The following is a 21,712-nucleotide window of genomic DNA, read 5'->3' as shown; positions in this document are numbered from 1 at the left end:
GGCGCCTTCTCCGAGGGCCCCCCCTCTTTGAGACTACCGCTCCCAACTTCTCTAAGGGGATCCCTGCTTCTCCGAGGGATTGCTTTTTGAGGGATCCCCTGCGTTTCTGGGACCCCCATGTCTTCCCTGAGGGACCCCCACTTCTCTCAGGGAGATATCCCTGCTTCTAGGGCACACTTCCCCTCACTTCTCTGGGGGACCCCCACCTCTGCGAGGAGATCCCTGCTTCTCTGAGCTGTTGTCCCACTGTTCTGTGTTCCTTTTTGGCCCTTGCCTTTTTAAGGTGTCCCCCACTTTTCACAGGTCTCCCTTTCCCCCTACCTTTCTGCGTTGCTCTCCCTGCTTTTCTGTCCCCACTTCTTTGGATGACTTCCTCCTTTTCCCAAGTGCCCCCCAACTAATCTGAGGTGTTCCTGCTTCTGTCAGAATCCTTGTTGGAGGTGTTCCCCACTTTTCTGATTTGACCCCACTTTTGATGGGACCCGCTACTTTTTGATGAGTACCTCCATTTTACTGAGGGGGCCCTCTACTCTGAAATGCCCATACGTCTGACTGGATCGTTATTTACTTGAGGAATGTTCCCCACTTTTCCAAAAAAGTTCCCATTCTGGGGGGGACTCCTACTAATCTGTGGATGCTGCAGTGTTTGGAGGGGTCCCTGGCTTCTCCAGAGGTCCTCCCCGTAATATGAGATGTCCCACTTCTGTTAGGCTCCTCACATCTCTGAAATGTGCCTGCACTCTTTCAAGATACCTCCTCTCTGATGGAGGACACAGTGGATTTCTTCACTTCTCTAAAGGGTCCCCCTGAATTCCCAGGGGTTCCCCTTCCACTTGCCTGAGGACATGCCTCCTTTCCTGAGGTTTCCCTCCTGATTTGCTAAGGGAGAAACTCTTCCGTCATTTTTCCTTCGAGCCCTCAACTTCAGTGGTACCCACTTCTCTCTATTCTGGAAGGAGAGATCAGAAATATACCCCTCCCATCTTCAGTCTTCTTTCTTGCCGGATTAGGGCTATTCTCTGAACTTTTACCTCAGCTTCCAGGGACCTGGAGGAATTTGTGATTGGAAGGGAAATTGGGAGACAGGCAAAAATAATGCTGTTTTCTTTCATCCTTTAAGACCTGCTAGATTTGGGGGAGCAGGAGCTGTTGTCGAAGGACAGTCTTGGTTGCTCCATTTTTGAGTCATGGGGCCACCACAGTGTTGTCAGGCCAGTGTAGAGGCAGGAGGGACAGGGCTGGAGCATTGTACCCCATTATCACACTTTCAACTTCCTGTCCCATTCCTCAGTCCTCCCTCTGCATAGTATAACTCACCCCCCCAAAAAAAGAAAAAAAAAAAAGAGAAGAAAAACGCTCTTTCAGTTCTTCCAGCTGTGTTTTCTATCCCTAGGCCCTCTGATTTACCCCTTGATCTCCAGTGGATCCTCAATTTGTGGGCCACTCGGGTTTGAAAGGCAGAGCAAGAAGCAGGAAATGGGTCACCTTAGATCCAGGAAGGGTGGAAGGGAGGCAAGGAACAGGGGATTTGAATTCATTTCTCTAAGTTTTAGGTGACTTCAGCTTGGCTCAAAGGAAGTTTTTACGTGGCTTTTACAAATCTCACCTTTTACAAATCTCACCTTTTTTTTTTAATGGCCCACCCTGGATTCCAAGTTCACTCCAGTAGCTAATTTTATCTGTTTTGCCAAACGCAGAGCTCTCTGGAGCCCAAGTAGATGAATGCTGGCATTGAGAGATGGTCCAAAGGACAGGAATGAACTCAGTTTGAAACCTGAGTAACTTGTAACCACTTCGTGTCCATGCACAAGTTTCAGGCTAAAAATGTGGGGAAAATGTTCCTGAAGTGGAGTTCTGAAATATAGGCTGAACTTGGTTGGTTTAGCATTTCAACCAGTTCTTCCCTCTGATTCTGCTAGAACTGCAGTTCACTTTACAAGTTTGACTTAAGACTGTCTCTCCTGTTCATTTCCATCTGGGTCTTGCTTAATTTGAGTCCTTTGTGAAGACTCCTGCCGAGGCTATAATTTGAGTTCTAAATCTGTCGGTGGACCATGTGGACACAAGTTTCAACTCGAGCTATTTTCTTCTGTGGAGAAGCGCTTGGAGAGTTTCCTGGGCCCTCTGCTCCTGGGGTAGTCAAGTCCAGGCAGGAAGCTGCTACAGACCTGGTTGCTCCCCTACTGCCTCTTCCTGGTCAGCTTGCCCTGAGGGGAAGAGGAAATTTGGTGGGGAGCTCGGGGCTTAAGGTGTCCTGAGACAGGGCAGAGAAGTGCTGGCACATGTTTGTTATTTGAAAATGAAGCCCATAGGACCAGCAAGGTGAGGTGTTAGGGAAGAGGGAACTTTGAAGTCAGAAGGACCTGATTCAGATTCTGGGTCTGTCCTTCCTAGCTGTGTGGCCTTGGATAAGTTATGGCACAAGATCAGCACGTTACTAAATATTTGAGGGGGTCACATCTCTGTGAATGTGTGTAAAGGCGCCTACAAATGGGAAGTGCTTCCTAGATGTGTGAATGAATGAATCTGAGATAACAAACAGGAGGCAGCCAACACAGCGCCTAGCACATGGTTGGTGTGCAATAGGTTGGTTGTTGTGCTCAGGAGATTATGGTTCTGGTCTGGACTCCCAGACAGGAAGCACTTGACATTTTGCCAAGGCCAAATATGCCCGCAGAGCGAAGAGAAAGAAACTCGGAGTGTCTTGTGCAAAACCCACTGCCCACCTGGGTCTAGTAGTGTTTTTCTGTGTTCAGATAGCAGACGTGAGATGGATTTGCTGTGTGACAGGGGTTTGTGTTTGCCTTCGCCTTGCTTTCTCTCTCTGTAAAATGGGGTAATTTGTGAGTTAAGGCCATGGAGATGTATTACTATAATTAGACCACAGGCGAGATAGAAGATTATTACTAGCTTGAATTGTGGGAAGAAAAAGAAGGTGAACCATAAAGGATCACGGCCATATTTTGGGACTGCTTGACTGAGCGATATGCAGCAGTTACCTGATGAGTGATCTCTTCTTACACGTTAGAACCTTGGAAGAAGAACCGTTCTTTTAGGGTAATGGATCAGATTTGGGGACAAAAGACTGGAAAAGTGATGTACAAAGGCATTTATTGGCACAAAAGAATAGTACATTGAGTGTGTGGCTTAGTGCCCATGAGGAGATCAGGATTCACCTTGAGTTCCCAAGGATTCAGAGAGCTGTGAAGATGCTAACTCAAACTCTGGGGATGGAGGCTGGGGTGGGCAGGACACTTTTTATCTTTTTTGAGAGGGTTTTGTCTTAGCAATTAGTGAAAGCCTTAACATCATGGCTGGTGAGTTGGGTCCAGCCTTTTTCACTTATTCATGTGGGGACAGATGGCACTTGCCCTTGATAGCTAAAACCCAGGTTGCAGGTGAATAGTGGGTGAAGAATCTGAGCTAGGCCCCCACTGCACTGCTTCCAAGTTTGAAGAAAAGGGTTTTTCCCCCTCTCTTGAAATATCCCCTTTCCCTCCCTCTGCCCCCATCCCCCCCCCACACAGAGTGAATTTACTATCGAAGCCAGGAAATATCTGCCAGTCTTAAATTTCTCTTAATTCTTTTAAGGACATTTATTCCATTATATGGGAAAGGAGCAAAGTTTATTATTTTTAAAATATAAAACATAGGGTAAACAACTTTAAGGGGATTATTATCCCTTTTGAAATTATGATGTCCCTTGTGTGCCACAGACTTCACTCTGGTGGATGGTGGCGCCACCACCAAGTCCCTTTTATCTAACGGGAAGTTTTTTAAACTTTTTTTTGAATTGAAAGATCCTTACAGCAATAAAAACCCTCGGATAGTTAGAAACGATATTGATCTAGGTACATTTATTAGATGTAATGTAACGTGGTTATCCGTTGGTGGGCAGCTCTAAAAAGGTATGTGGGTCGCAACACTGCCCAGCTTCTAACTGGACAATAAACTGTTGATTTATGTAACTGAAATAGCTGGGGAAGTCAGGGTTTCCTTCCTGTTGGAGACAGCACTGGGGGCATTAAATCCCTGTGGGATTTTGATGATAAGAAAGAAGCTGACCTCCCTCGGAATTGGGGAATAACTACTGTATGGAGTCGTTCCATCCAAATGAATGGATGTTGTTATTTTGAATTTCTAGTATTAATTTTGGCTTTATCCTCTCTGCAACCTGGCTGCCTTTGTTTACACTGGTGCATTGTTTGAATATGAATTTGTCTCTCCAAACTGGCCTATAAGGGACGTTTAAACACTCAAGTAAGGGCTTAACTTGGCACAAGTTTTCCTGTGTGGCCATAAGGTAGGGTTTTTTTGTTTTTTAATACAACTAAAATTGGATTGAAAAATAGAAAGTGTTAGATTTTCTGGCTCATATAACTTCCTATGCCAGCAAATAATTCAGCAATAAATGTGTGCCAGTGATGTGCTAGGCATACCATGCTGGGTGCTGGGGGCCTAGCAGTGAGCTGGGCCCCCAGGGACAGATGCAGTCAGCCCTCAAGGATCTTACATCCCAGTCACAGACAAGTAAACAAATGAATGAAAGAATATCTCAGGGCTTCTTTGGGCATATTCCTGGATGTTGGGAGTTTGGGGTGGAGTTTCTTGGAGGTTTGGAAGTGAAACCTTACTACCCTTCTAATTTCCTCACTGGACTCCTTGCTTCTGTTTCCTCCTTCTGAAAGGAAGCAGAAATTATGGTGTTTTCCCGGTTGATTGTTGGCTTTTGGCACTAGTTGATCCAGGATGACTGTGGCTGTAGTCTTGGAGAAACAAAAGAGAGTCTGGAATGGTTATTGCCAGGAGCATTTTCAGCTTTACTTTTCTTGAAGTTGGTAGCAGTGTGTTTTTGGAATCCTGTGGCATTTCTTCATGGCAGTGCATATTATGCAAAGAGGTAAACAGCTATTAAAGCCCTTCTCGCCTTGTTTTAAATCTTAAAAAAAAAAAAAAAATCAGACAAGGGTAGTGCTTGGCTGTTGTTTATGGCATAGGAAAAGTGAGATTTCAAATAGGTGGACTGCTTTGTCATGTATCAGTAGGTTCTTGGTGCACAGAGTTCCCTCTGCCCTAGGGTTCCCTCTTGTATTGGGACTGGGGAAGCACTATTTTGATCTTCCTATGTTGTGGCCCGGATTTGATGTTAGTCCACATAGATCAATTATGTGACAGGTGCTTTTCTTAAGTAGGTGTATTTTTGAGGGGTGGAGCCAGAGAGCCGGGGTGGATATTCATTCAGGGCCCAGGGCCCAGCAGGGGAGAGAGAGCATATTACAAGGAGAGTTTCTGGTAGTCTGTCTTCTTTTCCTTTCCCTTCACCCAAGTACTGACTCATGAGGTGAAGCGGAAGGCCCAGGCCGGAAGTGGGCGTGGACAAGCAATGCAACTGTGCACGTGACCAGACTCCCACCTCTGGGCTCTGTTGCCCTTGGGAAGTGGATGCATGCTCTCTCTTCATTTCCTGTTCCCCACACTCCAGGCTGAGTTCTTGGGCTCCAATTTGAGCATAGAAAACATGTTCAGGTTATCATTTTTTGCTCAGTAAGCTGCTTTGTCAGAACTGGGAGCCACCAGTGGACCTGCACCTAGCAGTTCTAGGGGCTCAGCTAATGTACCCACAAACTCAGGACTATCTGGCAGGGTGGTTAACAGGATGGTTTCCTATTGCATTATCACAGTGTTCCCTGCAGGAGCTTGCCTGCAGAGGGCTGCTCTGGAGATGTGTATAGAACTAAAGGAAGCAGACAGTAGATAGATCCTTCTGCAAGAGTGTGCTCTTGAAGAATTAATTTGTCTTTGTTGCTTTGTAAAAGTGCCCTGTGTGCAGTAGAAACTTTGGGGCCAGAAAGCCAGATTCTGCCACTTGCTGGCTCTGTGACCTCAGGAAGGTGGCCTAACTGCAAGTGGCCTAGCCTCTTTGAGCCTCAGTTTCTTCATTTGTTGGGTGGGGATGGTAAGCACGAAGCAAGCAGCTGGATTGTTGTAGGTGCCTAGTAAAGGTAGTTGTTAGCAGAATCATACCAAGGCTGACTATTCCTCTTGAGGTTGGCACCCAAGTTTGGATAGCTATCTATGGCAGTTAATACTGCCCAAGAGCAAACCAGTCCACGTTGGGGCCACAGGCTGCTGCGTATGACTGAGGGCTGATGATCTAGAGGTTCCTGGATTGGCTGATTTTTGACAGTGGGTTCCTTAGTTCATCATAGCCTTACACTGCTGCTGCTGCCGCCGCCGCCACTGCACCACCTTGGTGTACCATATGGACTTGCAGTGCCTCCTGAAGCATGACAGGGTAACTAGGAAAAAGGCTCAAACCTACACTCTATGTGGCTATAGTATGTTGTAGGAAAAGCCTTACTTTTGAGTGTGATGGAAATATTCATTTAACTTGCTAAGGGTCAGGCACCTGGCTGGACACAGGAGCTCATATGCTACTAGAAAAAACAAGTTCATGAACTGATAACTGCAGCAAAATGCTGCAGTTGGATTGCGGAAGGAGAGCCTGCAAAGGAAGGGGCGATGGGGAGGGCTGCTTTTTAGGTGGCTACTCATTCCCAGGAGAGGAACAGCGTGGGCACCGTCAGGGACCTGGAGGTAAAGAAACAATCTGGTGAGTTCCCTTGACCTGAGGAGGTTATGCTCATCTAAAAATCAGAGTTTGAACTGAGCACCTTTGGCAAGAAAAGCCCAAAGTTACCTTCAAAGGTAGAGAGTCTTATAAAATGTGCCATAGTAGGATTCAAGATTGAACTCTAAAATAATATTTAAATTGAGCTCTGAATAAGTATTTTCAATCAGAAACCAATGATGGCCAGTGAAATCAGACCATGCAGACTCTATTTATAATAGTATGCAGTCTACATGGAGTTTCAGGAGGACAGATAATGGGGGCTGCTTCTGAATTTTTTTCCTTTGAGAATTGTCATTTAAGCTGGTCTAAAACTCTTAATACAGCAGAACAGTTTTTTTTTTTTGGCTGCGTTGGGTCTTCGTTGCTGTGCACAGGCTTTCTTTGCTCTCTGTGGCAGGTGGGGGCTACTTTTCGTTGCAGTGCACGGGCTTCTTATTGCGGTGGCTTCTCTTGTTGCAGAGCATGGGCTCTAGGCGCGTGGGCTTCAGTAGTTGCAGCACGCGGGCTCAGTAGTTGTGGTGCACGGGCTTAGTTGCTCCGCGGCATATGGGATCTTCCCCGGCCAGGGATCGAACCCGTGTCCCCTGCATTGGCAGGCGGATTCTTAACCACTGTGCCACTAGGGAAGTCCCCAGAACAGTTTTTTAACTTGCATGACATTTTCAAGGTTTAGGCTTTATATTTATACTTAACCTCTTAAAGTATCTCTATTGAAGGTTGATTTTTGAGCCAAATTTGAAAAAAAGATTTTACTGCTCCCAAACCAGGAGTTGGTAAAATTATAGGCCTGACTAGGTCAACATGCAAGAGGACATGGTGTTTGTTATCAAGCTGTGAAGGAGAAAACTAGAAAGACCCGCCTCCTGAATTTCCTATAGTGAAATGCTGGGCACCAGTGGAGGAGGGGAGTATTCATCCTATTAGGAAAACTTTGGGGAGGAATGTTTTCCTCTTTCCTATGTTAGGTTGGAAGATCTGCCATTTAATAACTGGGGAGGGGGGTGTGAACTGGATACCAAGTTTTTAAAACATGTTTTTCTTCATGTCTAAACCAAGGATGTTTATTAGCAGGCCACTGATGTGATTAATACTCTTTCTTTGTTAAGCAGGTTTGAATAGGTTGATCTCTAGACTTAAGACTGTCATGTAGCATTTTTTTTTTTCTGGTAGTTTTCTGATTTTTTTCCTGTTAATTCTTTAATTCATAGAAAACATGGTTCACTTACTAACTTTTCAAAGACTTAAAATTGACCTAAATTAGATATGCATATTTTTTTTTTTGTAAGCCATATATAGACACAAAAGAGATATTCCTTGCCAACTGGTGATACATGCAGATGAAGACAGAGTGGGAGATACACTTCCGGTTCACAATGATACTTCTGAGCAGTTTGTATTTAACCCTTTAGGGAAGCATTTGTGCTCAGAGCCCTGTAACAGTGGGATATCGTCAGGGCCACACAGAGACTAACTGCAGATGGAGCCTGAACTCCATGTTGCATCTACACTAAGCGTTCAGAATTGTGGTTAGAAATGATACTCAAAACAAACACATGTTGACAAAGTGGCTCATCTCTAGAGAGCTGTGCTTCAGAGAGCTTTTCTGCATACATGACAGGGATGGGGCAGATGGGTGCTTATCTGTCTCCCACAAACTCCTAATCTAGTGTAAAAGTGTTGTGATTTAAAAAATGACATTTGTTGTAGAAGCTGTAATGTGTTGGGAGTATTGTATTTTTCATAAAGCATAGTCCCTTTAACTATTTTCTGGTCCTTGAAAAAAGTACCAAAAATATCAAAGTACTAGGGAAATCAAATTCACATAGAAATGAATCTTTTCCTTTCCTTTCCCAACCAATTGCTTTGCAATCTCACCATCTGAGAGTGAATTTGGGGTGAAATAAGAAACTTTAAAATAATCCTCTTAGAGATTGTGGTTATATTGTCCCTAAACTCAATGAAAATAGTTTTAGACTTTAGAATACTAAAAGTGCAAAGTGTGGAAAGTAGTGCTCTTTTTCATAAAGGTACTTTTTTTTTTAAACTTGGTACACTTTTGTAAATTAATTAATTAATTTATATTTTAAATTTTTGGCTGCACTGGGTCTTTGTTGCTGTGCGCGGGCTTTCTCTAGCTGCGGTGCACGGGCTTCTCATTGTGGTGGCTTCTCTTGTTGAGGAGCACGGGCTCTAGGTGCACGGGCTTCAGCAGTTGTGGCTCGTGAGCTCTAGAGCGCAGGCTCAGTAGTTGTGGCACACAGGCATAGTTGCTCCACGGCACGTGGGATCTTCCCGGGCCAGCGCTCGAACCCATGTCCCCTGCATTGGCATGCGGATTCTTAACCACTGTGCCACCAGGGAAGTCCGAAACTTGGTACACTTTTGAATGAACAACTTGTTTATTCTTTGGAAAGCTTCTCAGAAAACAAGAGGGAGCCTAGTGTCACTGTTTGATAGCAGTAATCTAAAAATTGGTTAAAGTCTACATAACTAGGTCTGCTTAGCTTGTGAATTGAAGTGGTCCACAGTTCATTCCGTGTTCTGAGAGAGAAAGCCACCTAGAAAGTTTAAAGTTAATGAATCCATCCCTTTGCAGCCCTGTCTGCCCCAAAGCCCTCACACTCCAGGAGTAGCCAGCTCTGGCCCTTGCTTCTGCTGTTCTGGATGCCTGGGATGTTCATCCATTAAGAGCTAGCTCAAATGTCACATCCATAAAGATCTCCCAGACCCCTCTCCAGGGAGGGGAGCAGCCTCTTCCTTTGTGATTCCTGTCTTTTCTATGAATGCATTTTCTGCATTGAAAGCATTCTATGTCTTTCTGTGCCACCAGCCTGTGAACTTCTGGAGCTGGTGCCTACAGACTCCCCAGCCTACAAAACCCTTGTGATGAGAGGTCTCTTAGACGGTTCTTGTTGACCGGTGTTTATAATGTAAGATATCTTAAATTTTGTCCACCAGGAACTTTAAAGACATTTTCTGATTAAAACCCCAAAAGTACAGTACCTTAAACATTTAGTAGGTGATGCTACTCCTTTTCAGTTGGTTTCACACTATTGTTGAGCCTTTGACCAATTTCTACTTTATAAAAGGGGACACGAACATGGATTTGGCCCAAATTTCTTTTCTTCAGTCCCTTTGTTGTACAGGAATTAGCTCAGTTGGTTTTTGGAAGTTTATCTAATAGTACATTAGAAAGATAATTAGAATATTTCTGCAGTGGTTAGGGTGGAAGGAGGCTTGGCTATTATTAGCAAGGATCTGGTCTGAAGGATATGAAGTGAATTCGGCAGAAATTTTTGTTTAACTTAATAACAGAAGTGTTTTTAGAGTATCATGTTAACTGGTACCCATAACTATTAATTGACTGCCTTGTTCTTAGGGCAGAGGGGAAAAACTTCAGGAGAAACATGGTTCTAGCCCTAGTTGTCTCTTAAATTAGGGTTTCTTCAGTTTTAGAATGGCATCTGAAGGTGATTGCATCATATTTCATAATCACCCAGCTGAACTATTTGCTGTTTAGTTCAGTACTATAGGCACAAGGTCTTTAGGCCAAGCAGTCTCAGCATTCACCCGCCTGAGCATCTGGTACCCCAAACAGGTCTGGATTCACTATCGCTTTTTCCATCTACACACTTGGCCCTCTCTTCCTATCACAGAAGTAAACTCTATTTCACCCTTTCCCAGCTGGAGAAGTTGGCACTGTCCCCTGGAGCAGCCCACCTGTCACCAGTGCACACCTCAGTCCATGGGGGTGTGTGTGTCATTAATATGTCACAGCTGATGCCTCCCTCTTTATTTTTTTAAATAAATTTATTTATTTATTTATGGCTGCGTTGGGTCTTAATTGCTACGCGCGGGCTTTCTGTAGATGCGAAGAGTGGTGGCTTCTCTTGTTGCGGAGCGCGGGCTTCTCACTGTTGTGGCTTCTCTTGTTGCAGAGCATGGGCTCTAGGGGAGCTGGCTTCAGTAGTTGTGGCGCGTGGGCTCAGTAGTCGTGGCTCGCGGGCTCTAGAGCACAGGCTCACATGTGGCGCATGGGCTTAGTTGCTCTGCGGCATGTGGGATCTTCCCGGACCAGGGCTCGAACCCGTGTCCCCTGCATTGGCAGGCGGATTCTTAACCACTGCGCCACCAGGGAAGTCCCATGCCTCCCTCTTTAAAACAGGATGGTTGTCACCTTGGTGACTCCTACGGGGTTTGCCAGCTCAGATTCTGGAATCCCTGTGTCAATCTCAAGTCTTGGGTCTCCCACCTGACCACACTTTGCTCTGTTTATAGTTAATTAAGTTGGCATTAATCAAGAGCCAGGTGAGGAGCAGTGAGGTAATATTTTGCTTCTATTGCTTTAATATACATCATCTGATTAATCGTCGAGTAAAGCAGTTCTCAAAATAAACAGCTGTCGAATTAGAGTGAAAATCATTTGCTTTAAACTATCTTTGCATATGGGATTAGGGAGTTTCCTGCATTCCTATACCAAGTTACCTGTTTGAGAATAAACTGTTTTTGTTTGGTTTTTGAATTTGAACATTCGAATTTCTTAGTAGCAAAGCAAATTGCTGACAAATCTGGGTCAGGGAAGGTGTTTGGGGGTCAACAACTTGTATTTTGTATCATTTTTAGTTTAAGGAATGCTTCTTTTTTGGCCCTGGGGAAGTTGTGCCAGACGTTGGCATTAAGCCCTTGGAAGATTTTGGGGGTAGGATTGATTGGGGGTGGAATCAACAACAAAAAGTTGCCAGTTAGGTGTGGAACTCAACACAATTAAAATGGGCTTTTTTTTAACTTCTTATTGTGGTGGGGGCACATAGCAGAAAATTTTACTTGTAAAACTTATTCTGCATTAAGTGTTTTTAAAGTTTGGGGTCAAGACTAACAGTGGGTTAGAATTACATTGATTCTTTTTAAAAAATGAAATAGAAAATATCAGTACATTGCAAGGTATGTTTGGTGAAACTTTTGTTTCACTTGTATTAGGATATGTTATCTAGGTGTCTCATCATGAATTATTTGTTTTAACGCTGTAAAAAGAACATGGAAAGGGCCTTTTCTGGTGATTCTTCAGAACCTAATCTTGATATTGAGAGCTTCTTGTGATACTAGATATTTTATTTTCCCTATTAAAACTGTGTTTGTTTTATGTAGTCGAACATCTCCAAAGCCCATCCTCTATCAGGTTAGACTGTTTCCCGTGTTTCCTCCAAGTCACTGGAGAGGGAAGGGTGCAGATTTGCTTTCTTGGGGGGTTTCACCTTCTCCCAGAGGCACGGGGGCAGATTGGGAGGTAACTGGAGAGGGAGAGCAGTCATCCCTGAAGTGTCTTTGAAGTGGGTGGGTCTGGAGCTTACTTTGTAGAACTCTTTACTGCGCAGTAAGAATTACGGTTTCGCCTATCCCCTGGAGGGGAACTTCTGTGTGACGACCCCGCCGGGGGTGGCATTCTAACCTTGGTTTTCAGAAGCAGTTGCCTGAGGTCTCGCAGCTCAGTTGGAGCGAGGTCAGCAGTGAGCGCGTCATGAGTCAACCCTGGGCGCGGCCCGCCCGGCTCTGCCGCGGGTGAGCTGGCGACGACCCCCCTAACGCTGCGGCAGGAGCCCGCCCGAGCCCTCGTGGGAAACCGGCGCGCGGGGCCGGGCGTCCAGTGGAGTGCGGTCAGGAGGGGCGGTGCTTCCGGGGCGGTGTCGGTCTGCCTGACCCCGCCCACCACTATCAGGCCCCGCCCCAACCGACTGGCCCCGCCCATCCGGGCGCGGGCGGGCGGCGTCGCCTTTAAGAGCTCCCCGGTGTTTTGGGGGCCGCGGGCCGGGCGCGCTGACCTGGTGCGCATGTCCCGGGCGGTGACGCCGGCGCCGGGCTCCATGTGTGCGGCCGAGGGGCGCATTATCTGGCCGGCGGCGCGGGCGGGCGGGCGGACCGGCGGAGCGAGCGCCGCGGGCCCGGGCGGCCCCACAGGCGGAGCGAGCGCGCGCGGCCCGGCGCCCCCAGCCCCTCGGCCGCCCGGCCCCGCAGGCGACCCCGACCCCGGCCCCGCGGCCCCTTGAACCTGCGCGCTGTCCTAGGGCCCGGCCGGCCCGCGGCCCGGTAAGTTCCGGACCAAACTTGGCGGGGGGCGGGGGCTGGGGTCGGGGCTGAGGTCTTGCGAGGGAGACTGGAGCGGCAGGGGCGGTGTGGGTTGGGCAGGGTCGGAGGGTCGGGGGGCTGTGAGGGACCCCCTGTGTGAGCATGGAAAAGTGAGAGCGAGCGAGTACTGCTTTTATTCTGGGAGCGTCTTTCTTGCGCTGCCCTGGAAAGTTCCGCGCTCTGATGCCGCCCGGGCACGTGGGGGCCGGGCCGGGCGGGGGTCCTGGAAAGTCGCGTCGTCGCCCCTCTTCCTCCTGCGCTTCCTCTGGGGTCGGGGGAGGGGTCGGGCCGAGAGGCGCAGCTTCCCAGAGGCCGGGACGGGCTGGGGGGCGGTGGCACGTGGGCGCGCAGGGCGAGGGTCCCGGGCGGGGGTCGCGGGCTGGCCGGGCCGCGGCGCTGAACCCCGCGGCGACGGCGACGGCGGCTGCGGATCCCGTGTCAGAATAAGAGTCCCCGCGCGCCCACGCCTGCAGGGCTGGCCCTCCCCCCGCTCGCGCCCTTCCTGCCTGACCCCCGGGAGCCGCGGGACCCTTCCCCCTCTGTGGGTTCCGGCTTTTCACAGGGCTTTACACTTTAAATTTGCCTCCCCATCTAGGCGTTGGCTGTATTGATTTCTTTTTTCCCACCTGGAATGGGTCGGCATCAGTGACTAGACAGCAGCAGCTGGCCTTTTAAAGGGATTATTGCCAAGAATCGGAATTGATCACTTCAACAAGGAAGGGCTTATGGGCAGGGCCCTAGCCTAGAGCGTGATTGACACTTGGTGTGTGCGCAAACACTGGGACCCAGAAATGAATGGGGATCCCTCCCTTAGGAACTCAATGACACATTGGGTGCACGTTTCTGCCCTGCCCTGGGAATTTTGCAGGGACTGCTTAATTTTGTGTATCTGATCCTATGCCTTTAGGTGTGTAGTTCATCCTTATCCTTAGAGCTTTGGATTCTTTAGATCAAAGTCCGAGTGAGTCACTTGCGACTTTAATTTCCTCTTCCTTACCCTTTTACTTCTTTCAGTTTTCTTGGAGTGCACAGTGCTGGTTAAGTCTCTGGTTCTGTATGTCCATTTCACACAGTGACACCTTCTGGCTGTGGTAGCGCAGAGAAACTGAGGGACAGACAGCCTTCTGTGCAGTTGCTTTAGTCTTGGACCCACTGTCCTGTTGATGTTTTTATTTCTTCTGGTAGTGGTTACAAGTTTTCTTTTAAGTTAGATTATGTGCAGTGTTTGCTGGCACCAGATCAGTATGCTGAGTAGCGTGTTAGACCTGACAGCAAGCTGTGGAGGAAGGCTAAAAGATCACACCGGCCCCGATTTGAATGCCCACTGTGTGCTAAGCTCAGTGCACAGACATATTTCAGTGCCCTTAACAATCCGATGGAGGAAGAGAGAGTATAGTCCCCACTTTACAGGTGAGCAAACTGGGGCTTCTGGAGGTCAGGCTGCTTGCCCAAGACTGCTTAGTAGAGAGGCAGAGCTGGGCTTGCGCCTGCCCTGTGGGGCACCAGAGCCTAGGAGCTCCTGTTTGCAAGCCCAGTATGTGAGTATTTTCTGGGAGCTCCTAAAACACAAGGCCATTTATTTGTCCAGGCTCCAGTACACCTCTGCTTGGAGTTGGGGGATGACCTGGTGACACCATTTCTAGCCTTGCTTTGTCCTCGGAGAGCAGAGTTACCAGCTGGCTTTTAAGAACCAAGCCACAGAGTCACCCCTTTGCCTTGCTTCCATAGCCTGTAACTCAGAAAAGTTGGTCCTTTTCTAGAGGAAGCAGTTTAGGTTGGGGATTTTGAGAGTAATTTGCTAGACCCTTTCCTCAGTTACTCCCCCACCCTTCATCTTTCATCCCCTATTTCTCCCCTAAAATTCTGAAGCTGGGTTTTGCAGAGGATTGCCTCTCATCTTGGATGTGGTGTAGAGAATGGGATTAATGTATTAATGATTTGAATGCATTGTTATTTTCATTCAGATGACGTCATTTTTTTTTTTAATGTCAAGTCATCTCTATTAATGCAGTATAATTTGGCGGATCCTACAATTTTATATTTTGATAGAGAGGAAAGAAATAATGCTGCTTTTGGTAAAAAAAAAAAAAAAAAAAGTCCTGGAAGGATTTGTACCAAGATTAGGGGTAGCAGTAGTTTGTTTGTTTGTTTGTTTTCTTAACTTTTTGATACTTGTGTTTTATGTTTTTTTTTTTTTTTTTTTTTTTTTTCTGCCGTACGCGGGCCTCTCACTGTTGTGGCCTCTCCCATTGCGGAGCACAGGCTCCAGACGCGCAGGCTCAGCGGTCATGGCTCACGGGCCCAGCCGCTCCGCGGCATGTGGGATCTTCCCAGACCGGGGCACGAACCCGTGTCCCCTGCATCGGCAGGCGGACTCTCAACCACTGCGCCACCAGGGAAGCCCTATGATTTTTTTTAAAAGAAGGAACATTTTATTTATTTATTTTTGCAGTACGCGGGCCTCTCACTGTTGCGGCCTCTCCCGTTGCGGAGCACAGGCTCCGGACGCGCAGGCTCAGCGGCCATGGCTCACGGGCCCAGCCGCTCCGCGGCATGTGGGATCTTCCCGGACCGGGGCACGAACCCGTGTCCCCTGCATCGGCAGGCAGACTCTCAACCACTGCACCACCAGGGAAGCCCGAAAGAAGGAACGTTTTAAATTTAAGTAAAAAATGACTCCAATTCTCAACTGTTTAGTAGTTCTTCTCACTTGTTTTGTATCACTTATTTTGTGACTTTGTGGCATTGCCAGTAGTGATTTCTGTATTGATTTATTCAATAAATATCAATGTGCTTATTGTGCCTCCGGCAACATGCTAGGAATCCCTGCTCAGTGGAGTTTACTGTGAGATTAATGGGAGAGAAATCGTAACTAATCTCATAAACTTGGGGAAACTTACAAGGGCCAAGGAGAGAAGGATGCTGTGACATGGTGAGCAAGACTTGAGAGGGTCTTTTTTCAGCTGGGATCAGAGGACATGTAGGAGCTAAATAGGTAAAGTGAAAAAGGGAGAGCATTTCTGGCAGAGAGAGTGCTTGGGACTGAAGGAAGATCAGTGTGGTTGGAGCAGAGAGAGACAAATGTGCAGGCTCCAGGGCTGAGGCTTCTGGAATTTACCTTGAGAACAGTAGGACCTCATTGAAGAGAATAATACAGGGACCCATGTGATGAGGCTGCATTGGGCCTTAGATAGCAGAAGACTGGAAGATGGCGCCTGAAGGACATGAGGGGGAGAGTAGCGAAGCCATTCTGAAATGTTGGCATTTTCTTGTGTTCTGTTGGGAGAAAATCAAGAATGACCTTCAGAGTCTTGAATGTGTCTGTTTCCAAGAGACAGAAATGTAATGCCCTTACCACTGAATCCAGTTAAGGACTCTTGGTGTGGGTGTGTTAACCTCTGAAAGCATAGGCAACTCAGATGCTTACCTGGAGAACTACCTGTTTGGACTTGGTAGTCCAAACTACCAAGTTTGGACTTTGGGTGTTTCTGTGCCATCAAATGGAATGGAAAAGATTATTTTCCCTAGGCTTATTTTTTTCTCCCTGATGATTGAGTTAATTTATGCTCATTGTAGAAAACTAGGAGGATTATGAAACAGGTGAGTAGGTGAGGTCTTCATGAGCAGTCGTCCTGGGGTAATAGAGTATCATTGGGATTTCCTTGTAATAGTTGTCGGGTTAGGAAGTGCAGCAGAACCAGAAGAACGAGTTGGCAGTGTCATAGATTGAGGCTTACAGAACTGTGCAGCCTGCCAAGTGTGGTTGTTTGTTAGAATGGATGCTCTTGAGTTATTTGAACTGTTTTAGGAGGTGAGTTGGACAGCCTGGCCTCAGATTGCTTTTCTTTCAGGTAGTGAAACTTACTTTATGTGCTAACTGTGCAAAGCTACATCTTTGCCTTGAATTAGGAAGGCAACGTGTTAAGAAGGTTGACGTAAAAAAATACAGGGGACCTGAAGTGGTGGCAGTGAGATGGAAGTAGTGAGACTGGTGTTATGAGAAACAAAAGTACCAGCTGGGGACAGATCTTACATACTTGTGGATTCCGGCAAACAGGATCCAGGACTTCTTAGTCAAGAGGAATGTTAGACCACGGTCTTCTTGCCCCTCCTCTTGCTTTCTAGGCTGTATTTATGACCTCTTTCTGTGTGTGATGAGAATGTAGGTTAGTCTTTTAGAAGACAGAAACTTACTCTAATTGAATACCTGAAGGTAGCCGTAGGAAGTGACTTGAAATCCTCTGGAACCCTCCAGGGTATGTGGGAAAGGGTCTTTGCGGCTTCAGTGCACTGCACTCACTTTCTCTCTCTTGATTTTCACAGAGGTACTTGAATCTTTCAGCCATTCCTTCTGCATCTCCATCTCTAGCCTTGAAACCACTTGACCTGCCTTGCTAGTCAGGTCTTTTGGTTTGAACCTTCAAACCTAATTCATCCTAAATGAGATAATGCCTTTGAGTACACTTTTAATAAATAGTGCTGCATTATAGGGGCCAGCCAGATCCTCCTGGTGCCAGGGAGGCTGTTGCATATCCAGTACCGCCTGCTCTTTACCATGTGAGGCCGTGGGCCTGTTCCCAGGTAGCAGGTCCCTGTAATGGTGTCATGGGTCAGCCCTGGCTTTGCCTGAGGTTGGGTGTGAGCTCCACCCGGCCACTTCCCTGTGGCTTGACCTTGGTGAACCTTGTCCTCTGTTTCCCATTTCTAAAAAGGGGGTAGTAATGTCTGCCTTAAATGGCTGAGTTGGGAGTGAGATAATAAATGCAAGTGGCATAGCACAGCACCTAGTATGTGTACCTGCTCAATAAATTGGAGTTCAGTGAGTGTACCATCATGACTTTAGCAGATGAGGCAGAGCCCCAAAGCATTAATGACTGTTCTGCTTCTCATGTGTGGAGCACCTCTATGTTTGTGGGACAAACCATCACTGTCTCTGCCCCTTGGAACCACAACCTTGTTCCCACATTTCAGGTGGAAGAAGGTGAAGTCCCTACAGAGGGTGATACTTGCCAGAGTCACCTTGCTGATTTTTCTACAGCTGGGACTGGGCCCCAACCTTTCCGATTTCAGACTATGAATGTTTTTCCCACCAGCCTTAGTGCCTCCCTGGTGATACAGAATGGCTAGGTTGGTGGTGCCTCATCAGGACAAAGGAGACACAGCCCCTTTTCCTGATCCCGAGCTTGCTGAACCCCACATTCTGATTTTCAGGGTCAGCCCTTCCATTTGTAAGATGTTTGCCAGGCAGATTCTCATGGGGTCCTGCCTTTGAGAACCCAGAGGCGCCCCTGTACCTCTGGCTTTATCACTGAGTGGACTCTGCTCAGGGATGAGAAGTAGGTTGCTTGATGGTGCTTGCAGTGGCAAACAGGAGAGTTTGTTCCCGAATCCTGTCCTCCTTCCGCACTTATAGCTCTGTAGCCAGTTTGGGAATTTGACAGATCTGACTACAGCTTACCACTCTTCAGCATTGGGCAGGTTTTCTGGCCACCTGGCCTCAGCTTTCCCATCCATAGACAGGGACTGTATCTTAATCTCATGGGATGGCTGTGAGGGCAATTGGGAAATGTTTAAAAGTAGTCAGGGATATCCTAGCCCTTGATCCTCCATTTACCTCTGAGACAGAAATCCTTCTCTGGGGAAATTCCCTGGCAGTCTAGTGGTTAGGACTCCTAGCTTCCACTGCAGGGGGCACAGTTCTAACCCTGGTCGAGGAACTAAGATCCCGCGTGTCTCTAGGTGGGGCCAAAAAAAAGAAAAGTAACCAAAAAACAAAATGCTTCTCTGCCCAGAGGACAGCTACGTGATGATCCCCCTGGGTCTTAACATCTCAGTTATCACGCACAATGAAACACTCAGATTGAGGAGCTAGATTTTCTTTATAACAAAATTCCACCACAACCTAACAATTTGGAGGTCTTCAGAACTTATTGTAAGGAGATCTCACCTAAAAGGTCAGTCAGGTTGTCCGGAAGGGAAGTGAAAAAACCTTGTGGTCTTAAATCTGCATATAATCCCAATATAACATTTCCTACAATCGCAGTTGTTCTGTGCAATTAGCCTTTGAGTCAGTAGCTGTTAAACTTGACTCAACACATTCTTACCTTAGAGGCAGCTGCTCACCATGACCTTGGAGGTGAGCAGGTTTCAGGCCAGTATCTTCGTCACTTGAGTTTCCATTTGGTGGACTTTGTGGCAGTGACAGCATATTTTTAGCTTTCTTGTGTGTTTTGGGCAGGCTCACTCTGCCAGCCAGTTCTGAAAACTTTGCTGCTACAATCTTCATTCATCCACGGAGGAAACACATTTTTTTCGCAATTGCTCAGTGGTGTGGGGAAAGTAGGAGCATGGCAAACTGAATCCTTGGTTTGAAGGTGTTGATTGAATTGGTTGAGTCACTCCAGACCTGTGATATTCTCAGGACTTGCATATCATTGACAACACCTGAACCTCATTTTGTCTTCTCTCCTGCATGTAAAGGGTTAATGCCCACCCCCTTCAATGGTGGGCAGTTCTTTCAGAGGATTCTGGAGTCAGATCCCTCCCTGGGACTCTCTTACACCCACCGGAACCTGGGGAGATTTCGAGGGTTTGATTAGTATTTTCTTTAACACTTTTGTTTGATTAGCTGACCTTCTCAGCAGTTTGTATGTTGGTCATCTGTCTCTTGCCTCTCTCTGCAAACCTTTAAAGTTTTTATTGTTGAGGCTTTTTGTTTGTTTCAACCGTACAAGTGACATTTCCCGATGCCAAAGACTGGGGAGGTGGTGGGAGCCTCAGGTGTCAGTAGTAGGCATTTGAAGTTTTTGAAGTCTGCTTTTGAAGTTTTCTTGGTTAAGGATATTAAGGGACTGAGTCTGGATTAAAATGTAATTGTAGCCTTACTGTCAATTTATATTTGTCAGGCAGAGCATTAGAAATGTAACTATTTTTGGTCCTTGGGCAGCAGACAAATGTAACATTCACCTGGGACTAGCTTGCTTCTGTGTGCTGTTTTGCTGAACCCAGCAGGCAGCATACAGACTTCCAGATGAACAGGACAGCCCTTGATGTTGCAAACTGGAAACTGAGGCCTGAGAGGAGGAGTGGCCTGCCCTGGGTTGACTTGCAGAAGACAGAACATAGATCTCTGTTCCCTTCTAGTGCTTCCTGGTCTGATCTCTGTTATCCTTATTTCTTTATGGCCTGGTTAGTTTAGAATTTTTTGTTTTGTTTTAGGTTTCTCTTTTATTTATGTAGTGTAGGTCCATTGGCAGGTTTCCTTCCTCAGGGCTTTGTTTTTTGAGGTCATCATAGTATCTCTGGTGTGAGGATGGGACAGGACACAGGGAAGAAGAACTCAGGGCTGCTTCTGGAGTCTCAGGGCTGCCTTCAAAACAAAACAAAATAAAAACTCTAGCTGTGTTTCCTGTTCTGGAATTGAGTGGTTGATGGCTTTCAATTTTAAGAGCATTAAACTGCTTTTCCCCATCTATTAATAAAAAGTAATGACACTTATTATTTAGTCATCCTTCGGGTGATCCATTTTGGGTGTCCATTTCAAGATTCAAAAAAGCTAGCCATCAGATCCTGTACGAGGCTCTGATGATCAGCTGTGCTAGTCTGGGGCAAGAGTGAAGGACCTTAACACTCAGATAAGGATGAGTCTAGGACAGCACAAGCTGGCTGCTAAAAAGCTTCGAGGGAGGTTATTTTTTGCATATCCTTTATATGTGGGGAAGTCCATTCTGCCTGCTGAAGTAGTCTTTAAACCATTTCATAGGAGAACTGGTTAGAGGGATTGATCATGTTCTTGGAAGAGAGAAGATTGGGTGGGTGGGGGGTGGCGAGGGGTTCCAGGAGACCCATTGGTGAGTTGGGATCTCAACTCAGGATTGGACAGTTGGCCTTTCCTGCTGTTGGTGCCATCAGGTACCCACTCACCCCCCTCAGGGAGGATGGAAGGGGTTCCTCTTACTTTCCAGAGATAAGATCAGGTGACCCTGACACAAAAGGCAGCAAGAGTGGACAGGTCGCCACCTGGGGAAGGTACTTAGCATTGGGTGAGCAGATGAGAAACATGCACCTTCTGTGAAGTTTAAGATGGTGGGAGCATGCCCACTTCGTTACCTTGGTTTATTGCAGAAGGGAGAAAGTAACTTAAATTGCTTAGAAAAATTAGGGTCACTTAGAATCAGTTTAACCAGTCTTCTAAGTCTATGAACTAGGGTTGGCTAATTTTTCTTTTAAGTTATTTTAAAAAGTTAACCCATTGACGTAGAAGAGCCTAAGCTACTCCAGTAGGTGGCCTATGGAGTGAAATGCAGTACAGGTGTCTCAGGCCCTGAGATAGTGGGTCTTCGGTTTTAGGGGTGCTGAGTATGAGCAAAGGTGAGGTGAGCTGGGCCCTAGAGAAGGGTGGTCTGAGATCGTGTTTACTGCCTGGGAGAAGGTGGGCATTGGTGAGACCCAGGGCACAGCCTGTGACCCTGGATGGCCACTTTCTGCTTCACTAGGAGAACGTAGTGTGTTGAGGTGTGGCGGTCCTGTGACCATCAGGGCTCAGGACCCTCATGAACAGGAGGCACATGTCTTTGACCCTGACAGATCTCGGCTGGCTCTGGGGGCTGGGTGCGGAACTTGATTTGTCCTTGTGTCTCTTCCTCCCCAAAGAAATAGTGCTTTGTGTTAGATGAAAGTGTGATAAATAATGGGTAAAAGAATAAAATATCTGAGGGACTGTCTTGTATATACGAGTTTGTTCTGCTCTGTTCCCAAGAGTGAAGTAGTGATGGATAGGTGGAAATTAGAAGGACGTGGCCCTTAACTTAGCCTGAAAAAGAGCTTTGTAGCAATTAGAGGGACCAGGAAGAGGCTCCATGTGATTCCTGTGCCCCAGGAGCTGGCTGGTAATCAGCATTTTTTTTTTTTTTTTGATGTGGACCATTTTTAACGTCTGTATTCGATTTGTTACAATAT

At 46.8% G+C, this 21,712-nt stretch overlaps 1 protein-coding gene across 8 annotated transcripts in view; it reads left to right on the top strand.

The window, feature by feature from the left end:
• Positions 1-21,712, top strand: part of GATAD2A (GATA zinc finger domain containing 2A) — a 101,308-nt gene that overhangs the window by 521 nt on the left and 79,075 nt on the right. For 3 of the 8 annotated variants that reach the window (XM_060007979.1, XM_060007978.1, XM_060007977.1), the window contains exon 1: positions 12,518-12,715. The exons of 3 other annotated variants lie outside the window; for them this stretch is intronic. The gene's annotated coding sequence lies outside the window, so the exon portion shown is untranslated. Of the gene's footprint in view, positions 1-12,516; positions 12,716-21,712 lie in introns of those variants that run through there. 2 more of the 8 variants (XM_060007971.1, XM_060007967.1) reach the window with 1 other exon arrangement.

This window comes from Delphinus delphis, chromosome 3 (assembly GCF_949987515.2).
Source record: "Delphinus delphis chromosome 3, mDelDel1.2, whole genome shotgun sequence".
Taxonomy (NCBI): domain Eukaryota; kingdom Metazoa; phylum Chordata; class Mammalia; order Artiodactyla; family Delphinidae; genus Delphinus; species Delphinus delphis.
Note: the sequence above shows the minus strand (reverse complement) of the source record. Positions and strands in the feature narration are given on the sequence as shown.